Source organism: Sapajus apella, unplaced genomic scaffold (genome assembly GCF_009761245.1).
Source record: "Sapajus apella isolate SASKATOON/1434 unplaced genomic scaffold, GSC_monkey_1.0 scaffold206, whole genome shotgun sequence".
Lineage (NCBI taxonomy): Eukaryota > Metazoa > Chordata > Mammalia > Primates > Cebidae > Sapajus > Sapajus apella.
Window position 1 is genome coordinate 629,127 of NW_022437146.1, and position 26,277 is coordinate 655,403.

General features: G+C 45.5%; 1 protein-coding gene across 1 annotated transcript in view; it reads right to left on the minus strand.

The window, feature by feature from the left end:
• The window catches only part of RASGEF1C (RasGEF domain family member 1C), a 98,739-nt gene extending 72,462 nt beyond the window's left edge, over nucleotides 1–26,277 (minus strand). The window contains exon 1 of the mRNA XM_032270256.1: nucleotides 26,159–26,277. The gene's annotated coding sequence lies outside the window, so the exon portion shown is untranslated. The remainder of the gene's footprint in view (nucleotides 1–26,158) is intronic.

Consider the following 26,277-nt stretch of genomic DNA (forward strand, 5'->3'; position numbering starts at 1 on the left):
CCCGGCAGCCAGGGGCTGCTTTCCCTTTCTGGCCCTACTCAATGAAGGGGCTGCCCTGCCTGGCTCACCCAGCAGCTTCCCCAAAGATGCAGGCTGTTCCTCAGCTCCATTTTTAACCTTCCTTAGTCCCAGCAGCCCCAGCAAAAGCCCTCAGGTGAGTGCCTGCATGATCTGCCTGGCTGGGCCACAGCAGTCCATGGGCAGGGCAGAGCCAGCATGCCACGAGCCCTGTTGTGCTGGAGGGAGACCTGGGCTTCCTTCTGGGTCTCCTGCCAGGGCTTAGCCCGGCTGCAGCTGTCCAAGGTCATGGCCTCTGTGGCTTCTGTCTGCCCAACATCTGTTCTTCCCTCTAACAACAGAACCCATTTGTCTTCCCTCACTTGCCCGTGGCAGGAGGACATGGCCCTGGTGCCACTTGGGGAAGGAGTTGCTTTGGTCTGTGATGGTTTGGGATAGCATGTGATCCAGGCCCAGCCATTTAGTGCCTTTCACCTCCTTGGCCTCTGGGATAAATCCGTGGTCAGGCATGTCACATGAGTGGGCCACCAGACTTAGTTCTCGGGACATTTATTTGAACTGTTTGAGGAAAGCCTCTCTCTCTGCTTAGGGCGGGGTAAGGACAGAAAGTAAGTGTGGAACTGGTGTGGTCTTTCTTGTGAAAGGAGCCCACGTGGAAGAAGCAGAGCCAAGACTCACAGAGACTAAGACCAAGTCCTACATCCAGCCATGCCTAAAGCCCACCCTGGCCTTTTTTTTTTTGAGATGAGTTTCACTCTGTCACCTAGGCTGGAGCACAGTGGCATGATCTCGGCTCACTGCAATCTTCGCCTCCTGAATTTAAGCAATTCTCCTGCCTCAGTCTCCTGAGTAGCTGGGACTACAGGGATGTGTCACCACATCCAGCTAATTTTTGTATTTTTCGTAGAGATGAGGTTTCACCATGTTGGGCAGTCTGGTCTTGAACTCCTGACTTCAAGTAATCTGCCCGTCTCAGCCTCCCAAAGTGCTGGGATTACAGGCATGAGTCACCGTACCCAGCCATCCTAGGGCTTTTTATTTACAGAAGCAAACACATTCTCTGAGTCCTTAAGTCTGAGTTGGGTTTCTGCACTTGCAATAGAGAGAACCTAACACCCCAGGCTCTGAAGTGCGTCATCACCAGCTGGTGCGAGGTTCACCGGCTGTCCACACAGGCTGACCAGAGGGCAGGTGTGGGTGGGTCCTTATTGGCCATGAGGCCCTGGGGCATCACTTTCCTCAGACAGCCTCATTTGTAAAAGGGCCTGATGCACCCCAGGCTGATATGTCGGGGAGACGTCTGGTCTAAAACTCAACAGCAGGAGGGACTGGAGAATGTTCTGAGGCGGGCATAGGTGCCAAGGCTAGGAGGAGGGAGCAAGCCAAGGAGAGCAAGGTCTGAGGGCTGAAGCAGGATGAGGAAGACCCCGCACCATGGGGCCTGGGGCAGGGAGGAGGTGGGTTTAGGACCATGGGATAGTCCCAGAGCATCTCTGCCTGCTGAGTGAAGAATGGGCTGGAGCAAGAGGCAGAGTTGTGGGTCTGGAACGAGCTGGAATCAGGGGCTTGCAGCGCAGTGGCTACATTCTGCACAGATTGGGAGGGTGGCATGTGTGGGCCAAGCTGATGTTTGGATGGAGGAGGGGGACTATTGACATAAAGGGAGCACCCAGCTCCTGGGTTTGTGCTTGACCCACCTGGGTGACTTGCCTCTGACAAGAGAGGCTGAAGGAGAAGGGGTTGGTGGGAGGTAAGAGCAGCAGGAATCCCAGAGGGCAGCATTTCAAGAGAGAAGGGCTGATGGGTGGGCCAGGGGTGCACAGGGAGGGGAGGAGCCCAGGGAGCCCATGGTGTGCTGAGCAGACCAACCTAGGACAGGGGCGTGAAGGCAGAAGACAGCCTGCACCAATGCTTTTGACCTCAGATCCAGCAATCACCCTAAGGAGCTAACCCAGCAAGAAAGCAGTAATCAGTACAGCACCTGCCAGGGCGAGGAGGCTCCCATGCTGCTGAGAGGCTGGGGAGGAGGCACATCCTGCCAACAGGGCGCCGGGAAGGCAAACTGTGGTCTCTATTAAAGGAACACCAAAAGGGACCCTGAGGAAGAAGCTGAGCTGCTAAAGGAAAGAAGCCAAACAATGCACGCTAGGCTTCAGAGGAATGGATCTTTGCGAAAGAAAAATGTACATCTCCATGTACCCAGAGGTAAGTCGTTTACATTAAATGACAGAGGACGCATGATCTGGAACTGGGGGAGTGAGAGGTGTCAGCTTCCTCCTTTACCCTCTCTACATTTCTGACTTTGCATCCTTCAATGAGTTTTTATTACTTTTACCAACAGAAAAGCACAAAGGAAAGAAAAGACCAGGCCAGAGGGCAGAGAGGAGGTGGAGTGCAGTGATGGAGCTGCAGGCCAGGTGGGGGCAGGCCAGGGCCATCCCACCCCCCGGAGGGAGTGGCCTGCTCACGCTGCCTGCAGCACATCCACCAGCAGCTCTGGGGGAAAAGCCAGCAGCCAATTACACACAGGCACAGCTGCCTCTCTCTCCAGCCCCTCTCAGTTTGCGGAGGTAATAACAACTAGAACCATTTAGGACACGCTTGTGTTCGGCAAAGAGCAGGTCTGATTGACTCCAAGTCAGCTGTCGACATGGAGGCTGGCAGAACGGATGGCCTGGCCACTGCTTTCAGATTTATCACAGCCATGAAGCCACCTCTTTCCTAAATCCAGTGCCACCACTGCTGCTGTTTGAGATGAGCTCCAAGACCCAAAGCAGTCAGAAGACAAACTGGCCAGTGCACCATGCTTTAGTCTGTAGTCAGACTGACATGTGCACAGTACTTTACAGTTTGCAGGGTCTGATATGTGTACCTCACTTTGCAGGGTCCTTTCAGAGATGTCATTGCTCATAAGTCCAAGGTCCCTGCCCAGAGGTGCAGGGAGTGAAGCCACTGCCCCAGACTGGCCACCAGTGGAAGGACCCCAGGGCTTGGCTCCTGCCCAAGGAACAGCCAAACCCGTTGCCACGAGCAGGCCCTGGTGCCTCCAGCTTCTCCTTCCAGCCATCATTGATGTGGTTGTGTTATTTACCTTTTCATTGGAGGATAATCTGTATTCTGAAAAGCACACATACTTGAAATGTGCAGCTAGATGAGACCTCCCAAGTGAACCAGCACCCAGATTCAGAAGGAGAACATTTTCAGACCCTGAAAAGTCCTCCTGGGCTCATCTTCACTCACTAACCCCTTAATTTCAATTGTGAGGAAACACCAAGGGAGATCCCCGTGTAGGGCACTGTCAATCACTGTTCAAACAAAACCCAAAATGCGAGGGATCACCACGCAGGGGACTATCACTGTTCAAACGAAGACTGAAATGCATCATGCCCAGGTGGGTACCTGTCCTAAATGCAGGAGCAATAAGATGAACAGGGACCCCACGTGGCTGCAGTCCCCACATTGCTGTGGACAACTAGCCCAGGGTTCTGCCCCCACATCACTGGCAGTCAGACGGTGCCTCCCCAGGATGTGCAGGCCTGCTGGGCTGCAGTCCCACTGGGATCAGGGACACAGGAAATGGCACCTACCAGATAAACATAAAGACTTAAAAAATTGTCATAGAAATGCCTTTAAAACATAATTGAGTGTTTAAAGCAAAAATAACACTATAGAATGGCATTCATAAATATGTGGAAATGAGATGTATGACAATAGCATTGTTGTGGTTGGGCTGTGTTCCTCCTAAACAGATGTTTAGGAGTCCTCATCGCCAGTACCTCCACATGAGGCCTTATTTGGAAATAGGGTCCCTGCAAAATGTGATGAGTTAAGAGGAGGCCACACTGGAGTAGAGTGGAGTAGACTCCTAATCCATGATGACCTGTGTCCTTAGAAGACGTGGGCACACAGGAAGAGCACCATGTGACAGTGAGGGTGGAGACTGGAGTGATGCGGCTTCAAGCCAAGGAATGCAGAAGATTTCTAACAAGGCACCGGAAGCTGGGAACAGGCAGGGAAGAGCTCTCCTCTTGGGTTCAGAGGGAATGTGGCCTGCCAACACCCTGGATTTCTGGACTCCTGAACTCCAAATGAGAGAATACATTTCTGCTGTTTTAAGCCACCCCAGTTTGTGACACTTTGTTAAGGCAGCCCTAAAGTGACACAAGCACAAGGCTGGGAATGGAGTGTGGAAGTGATTGGCAGGAGTCTTCATGTCATACATGCAGCAGCACACTATCACCCGGAGGGAGAGTGGGATCAAGATGTGGTGGTGGGAACAGTTCTAAGGTGGCCCCCAGATTCCTACCTCCTGGTGTACACACCCCATATAATCCCCTCTCCTCTTAGGTATACGTAGGACTGTGAACATGATGGATGTCACTCCTGTGATTAGGTTAAGTTATATGGCAAAGATGAAGGAAGTTTTGCAAATTTAAGTAAGGCCTGTAATCAGTTGACTTTGAGATCATCAAAAAGGAAATTATGCTGCATGAGTGTAACCTAAACAGGTAAGCTTTTTTTTTTTTAAAAAGGTCAGATACTTGCATCAGAGACTTTCCTGATGGTCTCGAAGAAGCAAGCCACCATGAGCCCTAGAGCTGCAAGGAAATAAATTCTGCCACCAACGGCATGAGCTTGGAAGAAGACATTAAAATACATATAAGAACCCAGCCCCACACTTGTGAGACTCTGAGAGGAGAACCCAACCAAGCTTTCCCTAGGCACCTGACTCATGAAAACTCTAGAATAATACATCCGTGTTTTACATTACCAAAATTGTTTTAATATTTTGGGTAGCCACAGAAAAGTAATACAATGAATGACTCCTATATTAAGCGCTAAAATAACACAGCAAAGGTGTATAGCTTAAAAATCAACAAAGGACATAACATAGGATCATAAAAAATATCCAATTAATTCAAAATAAGTCAGAAAAAAGATAAAAGGAAGAATATATGAAACAAACAAAAAATAAATATCAGGCTGGGCGTGGCGGCTCATGCCTATAATCCCAGCACTTTGGGAGGCTGAGGCAGGTGGATCTCTTGAGGTCAAGAGTTCGGGTCCAGCCTGGTCAACATGGTGAAACCCTGTCTCTACTAAAAATGCAAAAATTAGCCAGGCATGGTGGCAAACGCCTGTAATTCCAGTGACTTGAGAGGCTGAGGAACAAGAATCACTTGAACCTGGGAGATGGGGGTTGTAGTGGGCCAAAATCCCACCACTGCCCCCCAGCCTGGGAAAAAAAACAAACCTCCTTTTAAAAAAAAAAAAAAAAAAAAAACAACAAAACAAAACAAAACAAACAAACAAACAAACAAAAATATATGTATATATACAGCAAGGTGGTTAATTTAAATCCAACAATATCAATAATCACATTAAATGTAAATGTTCTAAATCCAATAAAAGGCAGAGATTTTCATATTGGATATGAAAGCAAGAACCACATAAATGCTGTCTACAAGAACCCAATTTTAAATATGAAGACATAAATAGATTATAAGTGAAATGATGAGAAAAGAAAAGAAAGCTGGTACATCTATACTATAATTATTTTATCTGTATTATTATCAGAATAGATTTCATATCAAATAATAATATAGTAAAGAAGGCCATTTCATAATGACAAAGGGGTCATCCATAAAGATGATGTAACCACCTTAAGTATGTATTCACCTAATAACAGAGCTTCAAAATACATGAGGCAAGAACTGATAGAACTGAGAGAATAAGCAAATCCACAATTGTAGTTGAGAGTTTTATCATTCATGTCTCAATAACGGATAAAAGAAGCAGACAGAAAATCATGAAGGATACAGACAGAAAATCATGAAGGATACAGAACATTTAAACAACATTACCAAATAACATAACCTGAATGCTATTTATAAAACCCTTCACACAACAACAGTGGAACTCATATGCATTTCAAATGTATATTTAATAAGATAGATTGTATTCTGGACCATAAAAACATGTCTCAGTAAATTAAAAAGGATGGATTCAAGTCACAGAAAATATGTTCTTTTACCACAAAGGAATTAAATTAGATATCATTAACAAGGCAGAAACTAAATAATAATACATTATCAAATAATGTATGGTTGAAAGAAAAAATAATAAAAGGGAGCCAAAAAGTATTTAGACTTGAAGAAAAGTGAAAACACAACCTATCGCAGTATGTGGGATACAGGTAAAGCAGTACTTACAGGAAAATTTATAATAGTAAAACACTTATATTAGAAACAAGATATATCTCAAATCATCCTTAGCTTCCATCTTAAGAAACGAAAACAAGAAAAGCAAATGAAACCTAAAGTAAGCAGAAGAAAGGAAATTCTAATATTCAGAGCAGTGATCAATGGGGTACAGAAGCAAACCAATAGATCAAAACAATAAAACTAAAAGCTGGTTCTCTGTGAAGGTAAAAAAAATATAATAAACCCCTAGTCTGACTAGTTGGGAAAAAAGGATATACAAATTACCAATATCACAAATGAGAGAGGTAATATTACTAAAGTTCTAAAGATATTAAAAGGAGGCTGGGTACAGTGGCTCATGCCTGTAATCCGAGTACTTTCAGAGGCCAAAGTGGGCAGATCACCTGAGGTCTGGAGTTTAAGATCATCCTGGCCAACATGGTGAAATCCCATCTCTACTAAAAATAAAAAAAATTAGCCAGGCATGGTGGCATGTGCCTATAATCCCAGCTACTCGGGAGGCTGAGCCAGGAGAATCACCTTTACCAGAGAGGTGAAGGTTGCAATGAGCCATGATTGTGCCATTGCACTCCAGCCTGGATGACAAGAGCAAAACTCCATCTCAAATAAATAAATAAATAAAAATAAGGAAGTAAATAAAGATATTAAAAGGATAATAAGAAAGTATCATGGACAACTTTATGCCAATCAATTGACAATTTAGACGACATGCAAAAATTATTCAAATGATACAAACTACCAAATCTCAGAAAAAATAGATAACCTGAATGTCTATATCTATCAGAGAAATTTTTTTTTTTTTTGAGACAGAGTTTTGCTCTCCTTACCCAGGCTGGAGTGCAATGGCGCGATCTCGGCTCATCGCAGCCTCCGCCTCCTGGGTTCAGGCAATTCTCCTGCCTCAGCCTCCTGAGTAGCTGGGATTACAGGCACGTGCCATCATGCCCAGCTGATTTTTTGTATTTTTAGTAGAGACGGGGTTTCACCATGTTGACCAGGATGGTCTCGATCTCTTGACCTTGTGATCCACCCGCCTCGGCCTCCCAAAGTGCTGGGATTACAGGCGTGAGCCACCGCGCCCGGCATATCAGAGAAATTTAAACTGTAGTTAAAAATCTTCTCATAAAGAACAAGACAAGGCCAAGTGTGGTGGTTCATACCTGTAAACCCAGCACTTTGGGAGGCTGAGGTGGATGGATCACTTGAGTCCAGTAGTTCAAGACCAGCCTGGGCAACATGGCAAGACCCTGTCTCTCCAAAAAATACAAAAATTAGCTAGGCATGGTGATGCACACTTGTGGTCCCAGCTACTTGAGAGACTAGGTGGGCAGACAGATTGAGCCTGGGAGGTTGAAGAGGCAATGAACCAAGATCACACCACTGCGTTCCAGCCTGGGTGGCAGAGCCAAACCTAATCTAAAAAAAAAAAAAAAAAAAAGAAGAAGAAGAAAAAAGAACAAGACAGGAATGCTTGCTTTTACCACTGCTATTCAACATTGTACTAGATGTTCTAACTAGAGCAATTAGGCAAGATAAAGAAATAAATGGCATTCAAATTAAAAAGAAGTAGTAAAACAATCTCTACTCACAGGTGGCATGATCCCACATATACAAAATTCTAAAGAATCTACAAAGAAACTATTAGAGCTAAAAAACAAATTCAGCAAAGTTGCAGGATACAAGATCAACACACAAATATTAGCTATATTTCTACATATCATCTATTAATGCTCTGAAAAATGAATTAAAACAATTATATTTATAGTAACATCCAAAAGAATAAAATACCTAGGAATAAATTTAACCAAGAGGAGAAAGACCTGCAGACTGAAAACTATAAAGTATTATTTACAATAAATTAAAGAAAGTCTAAATAAATGGAAAGACATTTGTGTTCATGGGGTCTAAGATTTCATATGGTAAACATGGCAATACTAATCAAAATGATTTACAGATTCAACGCAATTTCTAGCAAGATTCCAACAGCCTTTTTTTGCAGAAATCAAAATACTCATTCTGGCCAGGTGCAGTGGCTCATGCCTGTAATCCCAGCACTTTGGGAGGCTGAGGCAGACTCAATCAGTTGAGGTCAGGAGTTCAAGGCTAGCCTGGCCAACACAGTGAAACCCCATCTCTACTAAATATACAAAAATTAGCTGGGTGCAGAGGCACATGCCTGTAGTCCCAACTACTCAGGAGGCTGAGGCGGAAGGTGGAGGTTGCAGTGAACCAAGATCATGCTGCTGCAATCCAGCCTGGGTGCTAGAGACTCAGTCTCAAAAACAAAAAACAAAAAACAAAATAACCATCCCCCCAAAAAAAACCTATCCTAAAATACATATGGAATTGCATGGGTCCCTAAATAGCCAAAACAATCTTAGAAAAGAACAAAGTTGGAAGGTTCATACTTCCTGATTTCAAAACCTACCACAAAGTTACAGTAATCAAAACAGTGTGGTACTGACCAGTTGATTTTTGAAGAGGGAGCCAACATAATTAATTGAATGAGGGAAAGAACAGTCTCTTTGGTGCTGGGACAACTGAAAATCCATATGCAAAAAAATAAAATTGGACCCCTACCTCTTACCATATATAATTATTAATTCAAAATGGATCAGAGACCTGTATATATGAACTGAAACTATAAAACTCTCAGGAGAAAACCTGAGGGGTAACATGTATTTGGCAGTGGATACAATCCCAAAAGTGTGAGAAACATAAGAAAAAACAGAAAAACTAGACTTCATCAAAATTAAAAACCTGTGTGCATCAAAGGACATTATAAAGAAAGTGAAAAGATAAACTACAAAATGGGAAAAAATTAACCAAAAGGAGAAAGACTTGCATACTGAAAACTATAAAATGTTATTTAAGAGAAATTAAAGAAAAAATAAATGAAAGATATTCACAAATTTATATGTCTGTAAGAGTCAAGTATTCTGAATATTTAAATAACTCCTATAACTTAACAAAGAAAATACAAATAAGCCAATTTTTTAAGAAGCAGAGAAAAGACTTGAATAGACATTTTCCCAAAAGAGATATACAAGTGGCCAAGGAGGATATAAAAAGATATTCCACATCATTAGTCATTAGAAAAATACACATCACAAGCACAGTGAAATACCACTTTACACCCACTAGGATGGCCATAATCAACAAAACAGAAAGTAATAAGTGTTGACAAGGATGTGGAGGAACTGGAAACCTTTTGTGTTGCTGGAGGGAATGTGAAAGGACAGTTTGACAGTTCCTCAAAAGGTCAATTATGGTATTACCAAATGACCTTGCAATTCTACTCCCAAATAACTGAAAACGGATCCTTGAACAAATTCCTGTACATGAGTGTTCATAGCAGGACTATCTTCAATAGCCAAAAGGGGGAAAAAGCCCACATGTCCATCAACAGATGCATGGGTAAATAACTGTGATACAGACATACAATAATATATTCAGCCATAAAAGGAATCAAGTACAGATACATGTCACCACATAAACGAACATCAGAAACATTATATTATGTGAAAGCTCCTTGACATGAAAGGCCACATGCCACAAGATTCCATTTATATGAAATATCCAGAATAGGTACATCCATAGAGAAAGAACACAAGCTGCTGGCTGGCACGCAGGAAGTAGGGAGTAGTGAGTAACTGCTTAATGGGTATGAAATGTTCTTTGGGGATGATGAAAGTGTTTTAGAATCAGACAGAGGCTGTGGTTACAGAACCTTTGTAATTTATTATATTAATAGACTGAAGGAAAAACCACATGATCATCTCATAGATGTGAGAAAGCATTAACAAAATCCAAAATCCATTCCCAATAAAAACTCTCAGGCAACTAATAATAGAAGAGTAGTTTCCCAACCAGATAAAAGGCATCTGTGAGAAACCTGCAGATTACATCATACTTAACAGTGAAAATTGGAATGCTCTCTCTCTAAGATCAGGAAAAGTCAAGGCGATCCATTTCCTTCCTTTTAAAATTTCAATGTTTATTTTAGATTCAGAGGGTACGTGTGCAGGTTTGTTACATGGGTATATGGCATGATGCTGAGGTGTGGAGTACAAACCCTTGTCTTCCTCCTTCTCTCCCTCTCTAGTGGTCCCCAGTGTCTACTGTTGCCATCCTTATGTCCATGGACCCCCAGTGATCCATTTTCAGTACTTGTACTCAACACCGTATGGGAGCTTTGGTCTCGTATAATAAGGCAAGAAAAAGAAACAAAAGGCATCCAGACTGAAAAAGAAGGAATAAAACTTTTTATCTGCAAATGATGTGATCATCTGTATAGAAAATTCTACAGCATCTGTACCAAGAGCACTATAATGAATAAGTGATTCCATCAAGATTCCAAAATATGAGATCAATATGTAAGCATCAGTTGTATTTCTACATGTCAGCAACAAAATGTTGGAAATGGAAATTTAAAAATACTATTAACACTACATAAAAGATGAAATACTCAAGTCTAAACCTGAGCAAAGATGGACAAGAGCAGTAGATGGAAAGCTGCAAAATACTGCTGAGAGAAATCAAACATGTAGGTAAGTGTCTGTGGGTCAGAAAACTCAGTAGTATTAAGATGTCAGTTTTCTCAAATGGATCTAAAGACTTTAGACATTGATAAGGTGATCTAAAATTTATTTCAAAGTGCAAACAAAGAGCTAGAAGAGCCAAAACTATTCTGAAAAAGTAGAACAAAGTTAAAGTCCTTATGCTAATTGTCTTCAAGACTTAACGCTACAAAATCAAGAGAGTGGGGTAATGGGGTCAAGATTGGCAAAGATCAGCTGAACAGAGTCTACAAATAGAGTCACAAATATAAATGGTCAAGGGAATTTTTTCTTTTTTTTTTTGAAACGGAGGCCCTCCAACCTAGGTGACAGAGTGAGACCCTGTCTAAAAAAAAAAAAAAAAATCTCAGAAACAGTAAAACCTACAACTATAAAATTTCTAGAAGAAAATGCAGGAGAAAAATCTATAAATTTGAGTTGGGTAAAAATTCCTTAAAGACCAAAACATTACTTAAAAAATTGATAAGGTGGACTTAATTGAAATTAAGAACTTGTGCTCTTCAAAGGAGGCCATTGAGAATAAAATGGCAGCCACATAGTGGATGGAAAACTTATAAATTACCTATTTGATGAAAATAGCTCTCAGAAAACAATAAGAAAATGAACCCAATTAAAAATGTGCAAAATATCTGAACTGACAGTTCATCAAAGAAGGTTTACAGATGGCAAATAGGCATAAGAAATGATGCCTCATATCATTAGTCATCAGGGAAATGAAAATTGAAATCACAATGAGATACTACTGTATGCCTGTTAGAATGGCTAAAATTTAAAGACTGACAATACCAGATGCAGCATGGCTGTAAAGCAACTGGAATTGCCATATATTGCTAGAGAAAGGTACTGGCTCAACCACTTTGGAATAGAATTTCTCAGTTTTTAAAAACAGTAAATGTGAACCTACTATCTGACCTGGCCATTCCTCCAGTAGGTATTTATCCAAGACAAATGAAACACATGTCCACACAAAGATTTGCTTATAAATGTTTACAATAAGAGTCTCAAAGAGTGAGCCACCTGAGCATGCATCAGCAGACACAATGGATCACTGGATTAGTTTCTTATTGCCGTGTAACAAGTTAGCACAATGTAGTGATGTAAAGCACCATAAATGTACCATCTCCCAGTTCATAAGGGTCAGGATTCTGGAACATGCTGGGTGGGGCTCTGCTCAGGAGCTCACAGGCTGAGATCATGGTGTCAGTCAGGGCTGCTGTCTCATCCCAGCCTGGGCATCCTCTTTCAAGCTCACTGGTAGTTGGCAGCATTCGTTTACCTGTGGCCGTGAGCCTCAGGCCCTCAGCTCTGAGAGGCACCCACTTTCTCCACAACACAGCAGTTTACTTCCTCAAGGCCAAGAGCAGGGTCTCTCTCCAGCTGCGTGTCTGTCTGACAGCACGAAGGACCCTGCTGTCAGATTAAAAGTTTGCCTGATTCAGTCAGGCCCACCTGGGACAATCTCCCTTTTGGTTAGCTAAAAGTCAACTGACTAGTGACCTTAATTACATGGGCAAAAAATATTTCTGCCAAATAAGACACCTACTAACCTAACATCTCCTTGCACTCAGAGGTTCCTGCCCCACCCCAGGGAAGGACATGTACACCACGGGTCAGGAATCTTGGGGCCACCTTGGAACCTAAACAATGTAAACACGGCTCAGCAATGGACAGGAAGAAGCTCCTGACACCCACAACACGAATACATTCTAAAATGATCATGCGGGTGAAAACGGAGGGACAGATGAGCTCAGAGTCCTTGCTGGGGTGAGGCTCTCACAAGTGTTCACATAGGCCGGCACATGTTGTGTTTCCTGTACATCAGCTGCACAGCTGCTTGAAAAAATAGGCCTATAAAACCTGGTATTTGATACAGTTATTGGAAAACTTTTAAATGTGTTTTTCAACTGTAATTTTCATGAAATCTATATATAGATCAATTATTTCTCATGAAAACAACACTGGAACTGATGAGCTGTCAGTAGAAACTACACGTCAATTTCAAAGACAGAAAAGAGAATGTAAAATAAATCGTTAGTAACTTTTATAGTGACTATATGTAGACATGATAATAGGTTTCATACACTGGGTTAAATAAAGTATCTTCTCAATGTTAATTTCACCTTTTTTAACGTGGCTATTGAAAAATTTCAAATTAGGTCAGGGGCCCTCAGGGTATTTTGATGGGACAGAGATGCTACGGATCTGACTACCCTGGGGGGAAAGTCGGGGAGGGACATGAAAGGTAAGTGACATCCTAGGGATACAAATAGCCCAGCCAGGACAGGGGTACTCTACAGGACAAGTGTTCCCATCCCCTAACAAACTGACAGCGTGAAGACCAAAAAAACAAATAAAAGACTAACCAAACAAAAAGAACTGTTACAGAATAAAAGAGGCTTAATAGATATAAAAATCAAATGCAATATGTGGGACATGGATCTTTTCAGATTTGAACAAACCAACTGTAAAAAGATATTTTTTAAGTAAAGGGGGCATCTGATTACAGACTGGCTGTTAGATGATATTAAGAAATTATTATTAATTTTGTGAGATGTGTTAACTGGCATGAAGTTTATGTAGACAAGGTCCCCATCAGTCCAGCAGGAATCCACACTGCGTCTCAGATTTGCTGTAAGCACCTAACAGGGTTGGGGTGGCGATCAAGGAAGATGGGCATTGCAGCCTGGGGACTGGGAGATGCGTGTGCAGTGATTCAGGTTCTTTCTAGTCTGTGTGTGTGTGTGTGTGTGTGTGTGTGTTTATTTCTGCATGAAAAGGTTGATAAAAAGAGAGAGACTTTCTCCCTGAAACTCCACTGGGTCTGGATATGGTGTGACCTTGGGCTGTCCTCCCTGCTTGCAGAGAGCAGGACCACTGGGCCTTCCTTCCTGTGTGAGCTGGGCGGGGAGGGCAGCCGAACGCACCGGGCTTGACGCTCCTCTGTCTCCTCATTAAGGTGAGTGGCAACACCACTGATCGCGTTCATTACATGAAATGTGCATCTGTCAACGGCTCTGCTCGTGAAATTGGTTACAGCGCAAAAACCTAATTTGTTCCTCTTTCTTATACTCAATGTTTGCAAAACAGAAGTACATTTTCCCTGGCAAACATTTCAAGAACGGTGACATGCAGACACTTAAGGTCCTTTTCATCATCCAAAGTGCTAATACAATTTGGCTGCGCCCATGCGGAAGCATCTGCACAAATCACAGGCCACTGGGGGCTGTGCTGGAGTCCTGGGAGCAGCTGTCACAGTCTCACCTCACCCTTTTCAAATCCCTTCCACAATTTGCCTTGTGCACATTCACAAAAGCCACTGAGTGTACCACTTTTTATTCTTAAGGGGCTTGTCAGCACAGCCCACTGGTCAGAAGTGCTCTGCTGGAGAAAAGCCCCCATGTGGTCAGTACATTGCCACTTCCCAGGTGATTGATGGGCACTACCATCAGTCCTGGAAAGTTAGGCCATTTTATGAGAGTAGGTCACAGAAGATGCCGTCTTCCTACAGGGCTTCAGAGCCCAACTGACCTTCTCCCCAGCCTGCATGCAGTGGCAGGGGCCAGGGCAGTGGAGCGTGTGCAATGACCTGCTGCAGCTCAGAGCTGTGGCTTCTCCCGGCTCCTCCACCTGCCTCTCTTGTGCTTCGGGTCTGCTGAGGGTTGACAGGAAAACCGGGAAATGGCTGGTGAGGCAGGCCCAGTGCCCTCCTATGCCAAGGCCATGCTTCCCCTCTGCCTGCAGGATGGCGACCAGGGCGGGGCCCAGTGCCTGCTGCAGAGAACAGCCTGGAGAAGCAGGGCCTCTCAAGCTAGGGGCCCTGACCTTGGCTCCTCCCTCCTCTCCTTCTCCAAACACACACGTGGCCTGACTCCTGTTTGACCTTGGAGAGCAGCTGGGGCATCACATCCTCCCGCCAATGTCCCCAGAGCTGACTCTCACTGCAGCCCTCACACAGACACAAGTTCATGTACACCTTGAGGGACCCTGTAGGGAGGTGCCCTGAGGCCCAGGGGCCTGACTAACTCAGTGGTCTCCAAACGGAGAAGAGCATCTGCAGAGTACAGACCAACAGAAGGAGTATGGGAAGAAGACATGGGAAGTCCTTACAACATGACTGTGAACATGACTGTGCTATGTAACATTCGCTACATGAAAAGCTTACCTGTAGTGTACACATGCGTCATAAAGCACAACAAATCAGACACCTGCAGGCCCACCACCTGGCGAGGCAGGGGCATGGCAGCAATCACCCGTCATCCTTCTTGCCCACAGATCCTCCCCTTCAAGGTCCCCACTTTCAGGAATATGATTAAAAACATTTATTTACTTATTATTAAGGTATGATTGACAAATAAAAATTGCATTTATGGTGTACAATGTGAGGTTGAGCTAACAGACTTCTCACTTGGCATACTTTCCATTTTTTTGTTGCATACAACTTTTAAAAATTCATTTAAAAACATTTCTTCCTTAACTATTCAATAGAATTCACTAGGGAAGCTTCCTGGGTCTGGCAGGTTCTGTTTGGGAAGCCTATTAATGATCAATTCAACTTCTTTAACAGAAATAGTATTGTTCAGCACCAGGCGCAGTGGCTCACACCTGTAATCCCAGCACTTTGGGAGGCCAAGGCCAGTGAATCACTTGAGGTCAGGAGTTCAAGACCAGCCTGGCTAATGTGAAATCCTGTCTCTACCAAAGATGTAAAAAATCAGCTGGGTATGGTGGCAGGTGACTATAATCCCAGCTAACTCAGGAGACTGAGGCAGGAGAATTGCTGGAACCACAGGAGGAGCAGGTTGCAGTGAGCTGAGATCACACTATTGCTCTCCAGCCTGGGCAACAGAGTGGGACTCTGTCTCAAAAAAAAAAAAAAGAAGAAGAAGAAATAGTATGGTTCAGGTTTTCTATTTCTTCTTAAGTCAGTCTCGGTAAGTTGGTAAGTTATGTCTTTTGGGGTGTTTGTCCACTTTCTCTGAAGTATATGAAATGTATTGGTGTGAGGTTCTTCATAAATATCCCTTGTTATCTTCCCCATATGGGTAGAATCTGCAGCGACGGCCCTTTCTCCCTCCTGATATTATAATTTGTGCTTTCTCTTTTTTTGTCTTAGTTGGTTGTGCTAGCAGGCAATCAACTTTACTCACCTTTTGAAAGAAGTTTGTTTTCTCTTTTACCAATCTCCATTTAAAAAGAGATTGGCACACCGTGCTTGATAGGAAACACTCAATAAAAATTCTGTATTTCAAAGCAACATCTAGCTACAGCATTTCTGAGTAACACCAGGGCAACAGTACCCAAAGAGTCTGAGAGTTCCCAGGACCCGAATCCACCCCAAAATGTGGAGCTGGGTGTGCTGCCCAAGGCTGGCATTGTGAGGCTCCCTCAGACCTCACCACAGGGCAGGACTGTGCTCACTGCTGGCCAGCCTGCCTCTGATGAGTCTCCCTGGTCCCTCTGTAGCACAATCCCCAGAAAGTCCCATCTGGGGACTGCGTCGGGAAGCAGGGGTGCGTCAGGCACCTGGGAGCTCTCTGCCTTGCCTCCCTCAACCAGCAGCCACACACCTGCGAATCACTCAGCAATGGCTGGGACAGAGGGGAGCCCTAACCCTAGGACAGCAAAGGGAAGCAATGGCAGGATCCAGCTAAATCCTCCTGAGTTAGCTGGGATTATAGTCACCTGCCACCACACCTGGCTAATTTTTTATCTTTTTGGTAGAGACAGGATTTCACATTAGCCAGGCTGGTCTTGAACTCCCGACCTCAAGTGATTCACCTTGAGGGCAGTGGTGGCCTCAAAAGGCTTGGGGTTAACAGAGAGGCACTCCTGACTGAGCCCAGCTCAGGCCTGAAACCCGTGGCTGCTCAGCCTGTGTCTGTTGGGTGGTCCACGTGATGGACAGATGGGAGGCAAGCAGAGCAGAGAGAGGCCCACAAAGACAGACAGTGAGAGCAGGCCACATGCTCAAAAATAGCCCAGACTGTCAACAGCACAAACCCCAGACAGCAGGCTGAGCTCAAGGCCCACGCTGGCTGCATGGCCCTGGATGTCTCCTTGTATCCCTGAGCCTCAGTCTCCCCATCTGTAGATCGATGGCAGCTGCTGTGGGAATTACCGGAGGCCACAGGCACTCAGCCAATGGCACTATGCGGGTGTTTAAACCATCACGAAGAACAGTGGTCATTTTAACATTTATTATTTAGCCAGATTGGCACTTTTGAACACTGCCTGGATTTTAAAACAAACAACTAAACAATTTCCTGACCAAATGAACCGGGTAAATATTTCCTCCTCTGCAGGGGCACTAATTAGCCGATTCCAAGCGTCTGCACTTGGCCCTACCCTTAGCGACATCCGCTGCACATAAAGCAGAAATTCACAAATTAGGATGCTGGTGTGGGACCAGAAGGCCTTGACTGGCAATGACGGTGCTTATTCAAAATTAATAAACCGAGGTGACCCCTCAAATTCATGAGCCTTTCACAGATTAGTCTGTAGGACTCTTCCTGGCCAGGCGTATCGGGCTTGGCAGTTTGGGGCACCCTCGGTGGCAGGACCCTGGGCAGTAAGGCCCTAAGGAAACTGGCGGGACAAGAGTGCGCCCCCTGCAGGCCCCAGCCACAGACAGCGCTGCCCAGCAGAAGAGGACCAGGACCCTGCTATCATTTCTGAAAGCGAGAGACACATGTCGGGTCCCCAAGAAGGGAAGAAAGTGAAGGCATAGTGGATGCCTGCCTTGTCCAGCTCTGGCTTTAAGAGCCCCATCTGGTGTCTGAGGCCCAGGGCAATCCTAGGAGTGTAAGAATCTCCCAGAGAGGAAGGAGTGTGTCTTAGTCTGTTCTTGCTGCTATAACAAAATACCTGAGGCTGGGTAATTTATAAGTAATAGAGATTTGTGTCTCACAGTTCTAGAGGCTGAGAAGTCCAAGATCAAGCTGCTCTCTGCTCTACAGAGGGTGCCTCATTACTGCGTCTTCACATGGGGGAAAGACAAACAGCTCCCTCATACCTCTTTCTTTTATAGGGGCACTAATTCCATTTTTGAAGGTACTCCCCATCAAAGACTCCACCTCTCAATGTGATCACACTGGCAATTACATTTCAACATATACCATTCAACAATTACATTTCAACATATAAATTTGTGGGGGACACACTCAGACCATACCAGCTGGGTTCAAACCTAGGTCTCCATGATCTGGGTAACTTCTGCTGCTTCTGGGATGCTTTCGGGGGCCCTGAATGAAATGGGGATGGTGAGGACCTTTGCCAAGAAAAGAAATCCAGGGAGGCAGAGCTGGGCCCACAGGTCCAGGCCTGGAGGCTGGACGAGTGAAGGAGGAGGAGAAAGCCCCCAGGAAGGATACCCAGAGGGTGGAAGGGAAACTGAGGCAGGAGCCCAACGGTACCACGGCACATCCTGGCAAAGCCTGCTCAGGCCCCTTGAGGTCTCAGCCAAAGGGACCACACCTCTCCTCCCCGACCCCCACCTGCCACCCCCCTGCTGGCAGTCATGCAACCCCCAGGAGCGGGCAGGGTGGGAGAGGTGGCAGGGAGTGCATTTCTCCTAGAGAAGCATCACACTCTGCAATTTTAAAACAATTCTGACTCAAAACGCTTAGCCTGCATTGAGCTTTTAGTAAAGAATCTGACAAATCCAGACTGTGGGAGAAAATGGATGTAGAGCTTTCCACAGGAAAGACAAAAAAACATGTGGAAGTACTGTTGTATATTAAAAGGATCTAAAAGATACATAAGCAAACATATAAGCCTTCATCACTGACCAGATCCTGGATTTTAAAATAAGGCCAGAAACAACAATAATGGGGCAACCAAGGAAAGCGGAATAAGGATGGTCTGTATATTCTCACGTTAACATTAAATTTCTCTTGCTTTTTTCCCTCCCTCCCTTCTTCCATTCCTCTTCCCTTCCCTGCCTTCCCTTCCTCCCTCGCTCCCTTCTTTCCTTCCTTCTGAGATGGGATCTCGTTCTGTAGCCTTGAACTCCTGACCTCAAGCAACCCTCCCACCTCAGCCTCCCAAAGCACTGGGACTACAGGTATCAGTGACCTCACCTTGCTCATGTTAAATTTCTTGAGCATGCATTCAAATTGCAGTTTTGTAGAATTTCCTTGTTCTAAGGTGATGCTGATGTCTTGATTCCTATAGCTTATTCTTGAATGGCTTAGCAAATGTAATGGGTAAATGTTCCAAATTGTTAAAAATTGATGGATTTACTTAATAGATGAAAAGTACACCATTCTTTATGAAGCTTTTCCAAGTAAAAAGGTTGCAGACATCTCTAGGTCCCCAGAGATAATGGCGGCCACCTAAACCCAATCCTGTTCTTGGTAAAAGCCAATATGGACCAAGCAGGAGAGCCAATAACACCACCCATGCCGATGCCTCCAGCATGAGTAGGAGACAGGGCGCACACTCCTCTAACTGGTGTGGGTGAGGAAACACACCCCAAACTTCAGAACTGGCTCCAGGGCCCACGCTGGCATTGGTGGGGCGAGGGCTTAGGCAGAGGCACTGTGGGAATGAGGAGAGGGGTGCTGGGGCCAAGAACTAAGAAAAAAAGAAAGTCCTTTACCCAGGTGTGGTGGCAGGTGCTTCTGGTCTCAGCTACTCTGGAGGCTGAGGTGGGAGGATCACTTGAGCCCAGGAGTTGAAGGCTGCAGTGAGCTGTGATCATTCCACTGCACTACAGCCTGGGTGACAGAGCGAGACCCTGTCTCTAAATAAAAACAAGAAGAAGAAAGTCTCACTCCACATGGGGAAACAGAGCACGCCTGGCGGTGGGTGTCAGAGCACTGGCGGCTGGGGAACTGAAAGGAGACAGAAAGCATTCAAGCCCAGAGGTGGCTGTCTCAGAAAGGCCCTGCTTCTATGGGCCAAGCACGTGGCCTAGAAGTAGAGGCAGGCTTCGGAGGCTTGCTGGTAACAGACAGTAAGTAGCAAGCCCGGACATTCAGGGACCTACAGAAGCAAAAGTGAATTGTAGATTCAGAAAACACAACCACTCCTGCCTCCCAAAGGACAAGGAAAATGGTGCACTTCATTACTCCAACAGGAGAGGGCAGTCTTACACCAAGAAACCTACTATGGTCTCTAAGCCCCTAGCTCCTGCCTACAGCCACCTGCTATTAGCAGTACAGGCAAACGAAGACATTTCTAAGTTAACAGATAATATCCATATAAAGCCAGTATAAGGAGCCAACACCAATCTTTCGAAGGAACCCCCAAGTTACATGGGGAAAAATGACACGCAACACCTCAACTTGAATTACCTAATGCTATGGTCTGGAAGTTTATGTTCCCCAGAATTTATACATTGAAACGTAGTCCCCAGTGTGATAGCATTTGAAGGGGGGCCTTTGGAAGGTGATTAGGTCTCGAAGAGAGAGACCTCATCAATGATTCATGCCCTCAGAAAAGAGGCTCCAGAGAGCTCCCTTGCCCTTTCCTCCATGTGAGGACATGGCAGAGGAGAGGAGTCATCTGTGAACCAGGAAGCGGCCCTCACCACCTACCTTGATCTTGTACCTCCAGCCTCCAGAACTGTGAAAAATAGTTCTGTTGTTTGTAAAACATCCAGTTTCTGATATTTTGTTAGAGCAGCCTGAACAGATGAAGACGTGCTAAGAAAAATTCAGACACATGAAGAAAATCCCTAAATTATACATTCAAAAACTCCACAGAAGTGGACCCCAATACAAAAGGTAAATGTGAAATTAGAGTTGCTTGAACTCATGAAAGAAAATGAGGAAAAGACAATCATCTCAGAAATGAAGACTGAATTAGAACATCTCTCAGGGAGAATAGATTTGACTAAAAGCTTAATAGTGTTCATTAAGGAAATGAATGACAACAACCACAAAACAAAAGTAAAATTCATACAGAAAACAATCTAAAGATGGATGAAAAAAAGATCTAACACAAACACGTTACTGGCATCCCTGAAGAAAAAAAGCAAAATAATGGTACATAATTAACATTTAACACTACAATTTAGGAAAATGTTTTAGAAATAAAAGAAGACTTAAATCTGCATATTCAAAGAGTCCCCCATGTACCTGAGATCAATTCCAAGACAATGCCTAGTAAAATGATTAGACTTTAAAAATAAAGAAAAAAAATCCTTTGGAGCTCCAGAAAAGCAATCAAGTCACTTACAAAGGAAAGAAAAGCATGTTTATATCAGGCATCTTGTCAACAACATACAAGCAATACAACCCAAAACAACATTTTTAAAAATTTAAGGAAAGAAAGTAAGAGGTAAGGATTTTATAAGCAGCCAATCTATTCTTCTTCTTCTTCTTCTTCTTCTTCAGACAATGCCTAGTTTTTTTTGAGATGGAGTCTCACTCTGTCCCAGGCTGGAGTGCAGTGGCATGATCTCAACTCACGGCAACCTCCACCTCCTGGGTTAAAACGATTCTCTGCCTCAGCCTGCTGAGTAGCTGGGATTACAGGTGCACGCCACCATGCCTGGCTAATTTTTGTATTTTAAGTAGAGACTGGGTTTCACCAGGTTTGTCAGGCTGGTCTCGAACTTCTGACCTCGTGATCTACCCACTTCAGCCTCCAAAAGTGCTGGGGTTACAGGCATGAGACACTGCACCCAGGCTCACAAGTCTTTCTTAAGGAATCATCAGAAGTTAAGCTTTGTTTAGTCAAAAGGTGACTGGGAAAACTTTGGCAAAAACAAATATTAGTAATCAGAATCCAACACCATTGTGCCAGGCATGATCTCTACCTCTTGGTATTCAGACTTTTGGGACTGGGTGGGAACTTTGACTTTCCTCTAACCAATTGACTATGGTAAAGATGATAGCATATCACTGCTGGGATTATATCATATATGTTACATTATACTGTGTTATGTTTTGTCATGTTATGACTCTCTAGAGACTCTTTGCTGCTTGATAAAGTAAGCAGTCATGCTGGGGAAGCCCACGGGACAAGGAACTGTGGGTGGTCCCTAGGACCTGGGGGTCCTCTAGAAGTTGAGGTTGGCCTCTAGCCAACATCTAGCCAAAAATTTAAGCTCTAAATATAACTACAAAGAACTAAATGCTACCAACAACCGCATGAATGGATGAGCAAATCCTTCCCTAGTTGAGTCTCCACATGAGAACCTAGTTCTAGCCAACGCCAGCAGTACTCAGCTAAGCCATGCCCAGGCTCCTGATCCACAGAAATGATGAGCTAATAAGCATATGTTGCTTCAAGCCACGAGGTCAATGATAACTTATTACACAGAAATAGATAACTAATACAATGATATTAAAAATACAAAAATTAGCCCAGAGTGATGGCTGGCACCTGTAATCTCTGAGCTACTTGGGAAGCTGAGACACAAGAATCACTTGAACCTGGGAGGTGGAGGTGGTGGTAAGCCAAGATCATGCTACTGCACTCTAGCCTGGGTGACAGAACGAGACTCTGTCTCAAAAAAAAAGAAGACTAACAATAAAAATTCAGGTGAGACAGAAAGATATAAAATAACATACACAAAACAGTAGCCAATTCAAAGATATAATTGATGAAAAAACCATTTATAATAGCAACAGACAAGGTAAAATACTCATGAATAAACCTAAGAAATATGAAAAGCATGTATGAGGAAAACTTCAAAATACTCCTAGGAGTAGTGCTGAACAAACAGAAAGATATATCTTGGTTTTGTATGAGATGACTCAGCTTCATAAAGATGCCAATTATCCTAAAGTTTATAAGTCTAATATAAAGTTAATATGATCTCCTTCCCCACCAAATACCAGCAACATGCTGAAATAGCTAGGAAATCCTTGCAGTAAAAAGCAGTGGAAGGAACTTACCCATCAGATATTAAAACACAAGGAGAGTTGAGCTCAATCTCTCCTCTATTGCAATAGTTTTGAATAAAGTCCTCTTTGCCTTTATTATTATTATTTTGAGATGGAGTCTCACTCTGTCGCCCAGGCTGGAGTGCGGTGGCACAGTCTCAGCTCACTGCAACCTCCGTCTTCTGGGTTCAAGTGATTCTCATATCTCAGCCTCCCAAGTAGCTGGGATTACAGGTGCACGCCACCATACCTGGCTAACTTTTTATATTTTTGGGGAGAGACAGGGTTTCACCATGTTGGCCAGGCTGGTTTCAAACTCCTGATCTCAAGTGATCTGCCCACCTCAGCTTCCCAAAGTGCTGAGATTACAGGCGTGAGCCACTGCGCCAGGCCCTCCTTGCCTTTAAATATATTCTCTCTCTCTCTCTCTTTCTCTCTCTCTCACCAGTGTGTGAACAGATGGAATAGACAGACCTGTGAGACAGACTAGAAAGCCAGAAACAGGCCCAGGGCTTAGATGTTTAGTATAGGATGAAGGTGCATTTCAGATCACTGGAGAAAAGATGACCTTTTAAATAAACGAAATTGGGAGAGAGTGGTAGACATTTAGAAAAAGATTAAATTGGATCCACAGACTAAGTACAAAACTAAACAAATATTAGAAAACACAGATGATTGCTTTATAATTGGGCTGGGAAAAGTCTAACTATGATTCCAAATCTATGTGAGAAGATGTCCAATTTCACTTATAATAATAGAAATATAAATTTAAAATACACTGAAATACTGTTTCTCAGCTCTCAGACCGGCGAAGCTGTGAGGGAAACAGACACTGTGATACGTTAGTGGCAGGAATGCAAAACGGTGCCACCTCTTGACAGGAATCTGGACAAAATAAATCCACATTCACTCCTACTCCTAGAAATTTGTTCTAAATATACACCTTTGCAAATATTAACAATATAGGTGCAAGGTTATCCATTACTTCATTATTTTAAATAAAAAAAGGCTTGGAAAAAACCAAAATGTGCATCCACAGAACTTAATTTGAATAAACAATAATAGTACAGCCACAGAACAATACTATGTGAATGTAAAAAAGAATGAGGCAGGTCTCCATGAACTGGTAAGAAGTTATTTTCAGGACATATTTTTAATGGAAGAAAAACAAGGAGCTATATGTGCTAACTTTGGTGATGATGCTTAAAAGACTTGTTTTGCAGAAAGAGACACAGGAAGGATAAACCAGAAAATATTTTAAATGGCTACCAGTGGTATGGGAACAAGGAGGAAGACACAGGGGTGGGATTGAGACCTCTAAGGATAGCTTTTAAATAGTTTTGACCTTTAAACCATGTGTTTTACATATTCAAAAAAATAAATTTACATCCTAAAGTCTAAAGGAAAAAAGTTGAAAACTGAATGCAAATAGAAACACACGAAGCTAACACAATCGCACAGCCCTCTGCCTGCACACGCAGAAATCCCGAGGCTGACCTAGTAGGTTTGGGTGTAGTAATTCTGAAACTATTTCAGGGCGCATTGTAGGGCTAAATGATTCAACATATTCATGTTTTGGGGGACAAGGTTCTCACCACAGAAGAAAGGGAATGGTAATACTAATTTTTACCAAAAAAGAAAGATGCCTTGGCTGGGCCCACTGACAAGGCCTACCCACATCGCTGATCTCCAAACTCGGGTCCCACGGAAGGAGCAAAGGCCCCTTGGAGAAATGGCTGATTCTGGACCTGGGTACAGGTACAAGTGAGAGCTGGAATCACCTCAGAGATTGACTGGGACATGGCAGGAGAGCAAAGACCCTGGTCTGAAGAGGGCCAGGTGACAGACAGGACCCCAGTCTGGAGGCCTGCGGACTTCTCCTTGCCAGTCCTGCCCTGCCCTCCGCAGCTTGTCCCTCTCTCGCCTGCCCTCCCACTGCTGCCAGGGGCAACCTTTCAACTCCCAACCTCCAACCCCTGCCCAGGGCATCCAGACCCCCCACAGACTGGGCTCCAGCTCCGTCCCTCCTGCCCTCAGGGACCTCATTCTTGCGGCTCCCCCAGGCTACTCGTCCATCACAGCACAGGCAGGGCTCCCAGCTCAGTGCAGCCTCCCTGACCAGGCGAAGGTTCAGATGCACCCTGGTCTCCCTCTGTCCCAGTCACCCTACTGCACGTTTCTTCCCAGCACGCATTCTCCGCCGTGTCCTTGCTTTTCTTTGATTCTGTGTTTGGTGTCCCTGTCACACACCAGCTAGTGAGCACTTACGGGGGCAGGCAGCACACAGTAGGCGCTCAATGAATGCGCTGGGCTGGTGAGTGGACAACCCCAGTCCCCCTCTCCCTGTCGCCTGGCACAGTGGCTGCAGTATGGCCGTTGGAGCCAGTCCTACCAGAGGTGCGACCCCAGCATTGCCACTCCATGGTCCCACCCCTCTCTAAGCCTCAGTTACTCCAGCTGCCTGGCAGGCAGAGCTTCCCAGGACTCTTCTCAGGCTCCCGGGACTCAGCAGAACTTCTGTCTCCCCCACAGCCCCAGGAGGCAGGAGGTAGGGGCCGAGATGAGCTTCTCCATCACCCCGACTTGCCAGGTCTGTCTTTCCCACATTGTTTCCCACCCCCACACATGGGGCAGCGTCGGCAGCACCCTTCCCTAAGCTCCCCACCACGCATTGCTTTCCCAATCTAAAGCATTGCTTTCCCAATCTAAATACAAAGAGTGGACCAGCTGGTCCCTTGATGCCATCCGCTGTCAATGCGTGAGGGACACACCCAGGGCTCCCAGCAGACCCCACCGTTCCGCAGGCCCTCTGATACTAGCATTGCTCCTTTCCTCAAATCCGATCCTATCCTGAAGGGCGACAGCACCCTCTTCCCCCAGGTGCAAGGTCCTTTCCCTTCTGCACCTGCACCGGCAGGTGTGCCTTCCTGTCCCCATTTCATAGACGGGGAAACTGAGGTCCGGCGCGGGTGGAGGCTTTGGGCCAGGCTGGCTTTTCCTGCCACTCCAGTGGCTCAAAGAAGCTTGCTCCTTGCTCCCAGTGGAGGGGCTTGGGCGCGCGGCAGAGCCGGGTCTTCCGCCAGGTGGCGGGGGGTGTGCCCTTAGCCGGTCCCCTCCCCACCACCCCTGCGCCACCAGTCCCCGCAGCCGCGGGGACCCCGCCCCTGTTGACCCCGGCGCACGTTCCCGCGCCGCGCGCAACCTCCCACCGCCAGCCGACCCCGCCGCGCGGACCGCACACTCACGTGCGCCGCGGCCCCCGGTCACGCCGGCCGGCCACACGCACTGTCACCGCGCGCGCACCTGTGCTCCGGGTCAGGCCCACGCGTGCCCGCCAACGTCCTGGACACCTGCCGTCCCCGCCGCCCCGCACCCACGCCGCGACCTCGCCAGCACCCCGCGCCCGACACCCCGAGGCCGCCTGCAGCCCTCCCCAGCGCCCGCGAGCCCACGCCCTTGCCCGCAGCGCCAGGTGTCCCCCGGCCGCGCCACCACTCACCCGCTCCCGGCGCGCCCGAACCCCGGGCCCGGCCCATGGGCAGCGCCCGCCGCGAGCCTCGGCGCCACGGACCCAGGGCGCCGCCCGCCGCCGCCGCCACCCGCCCGGCTCCCGGCACA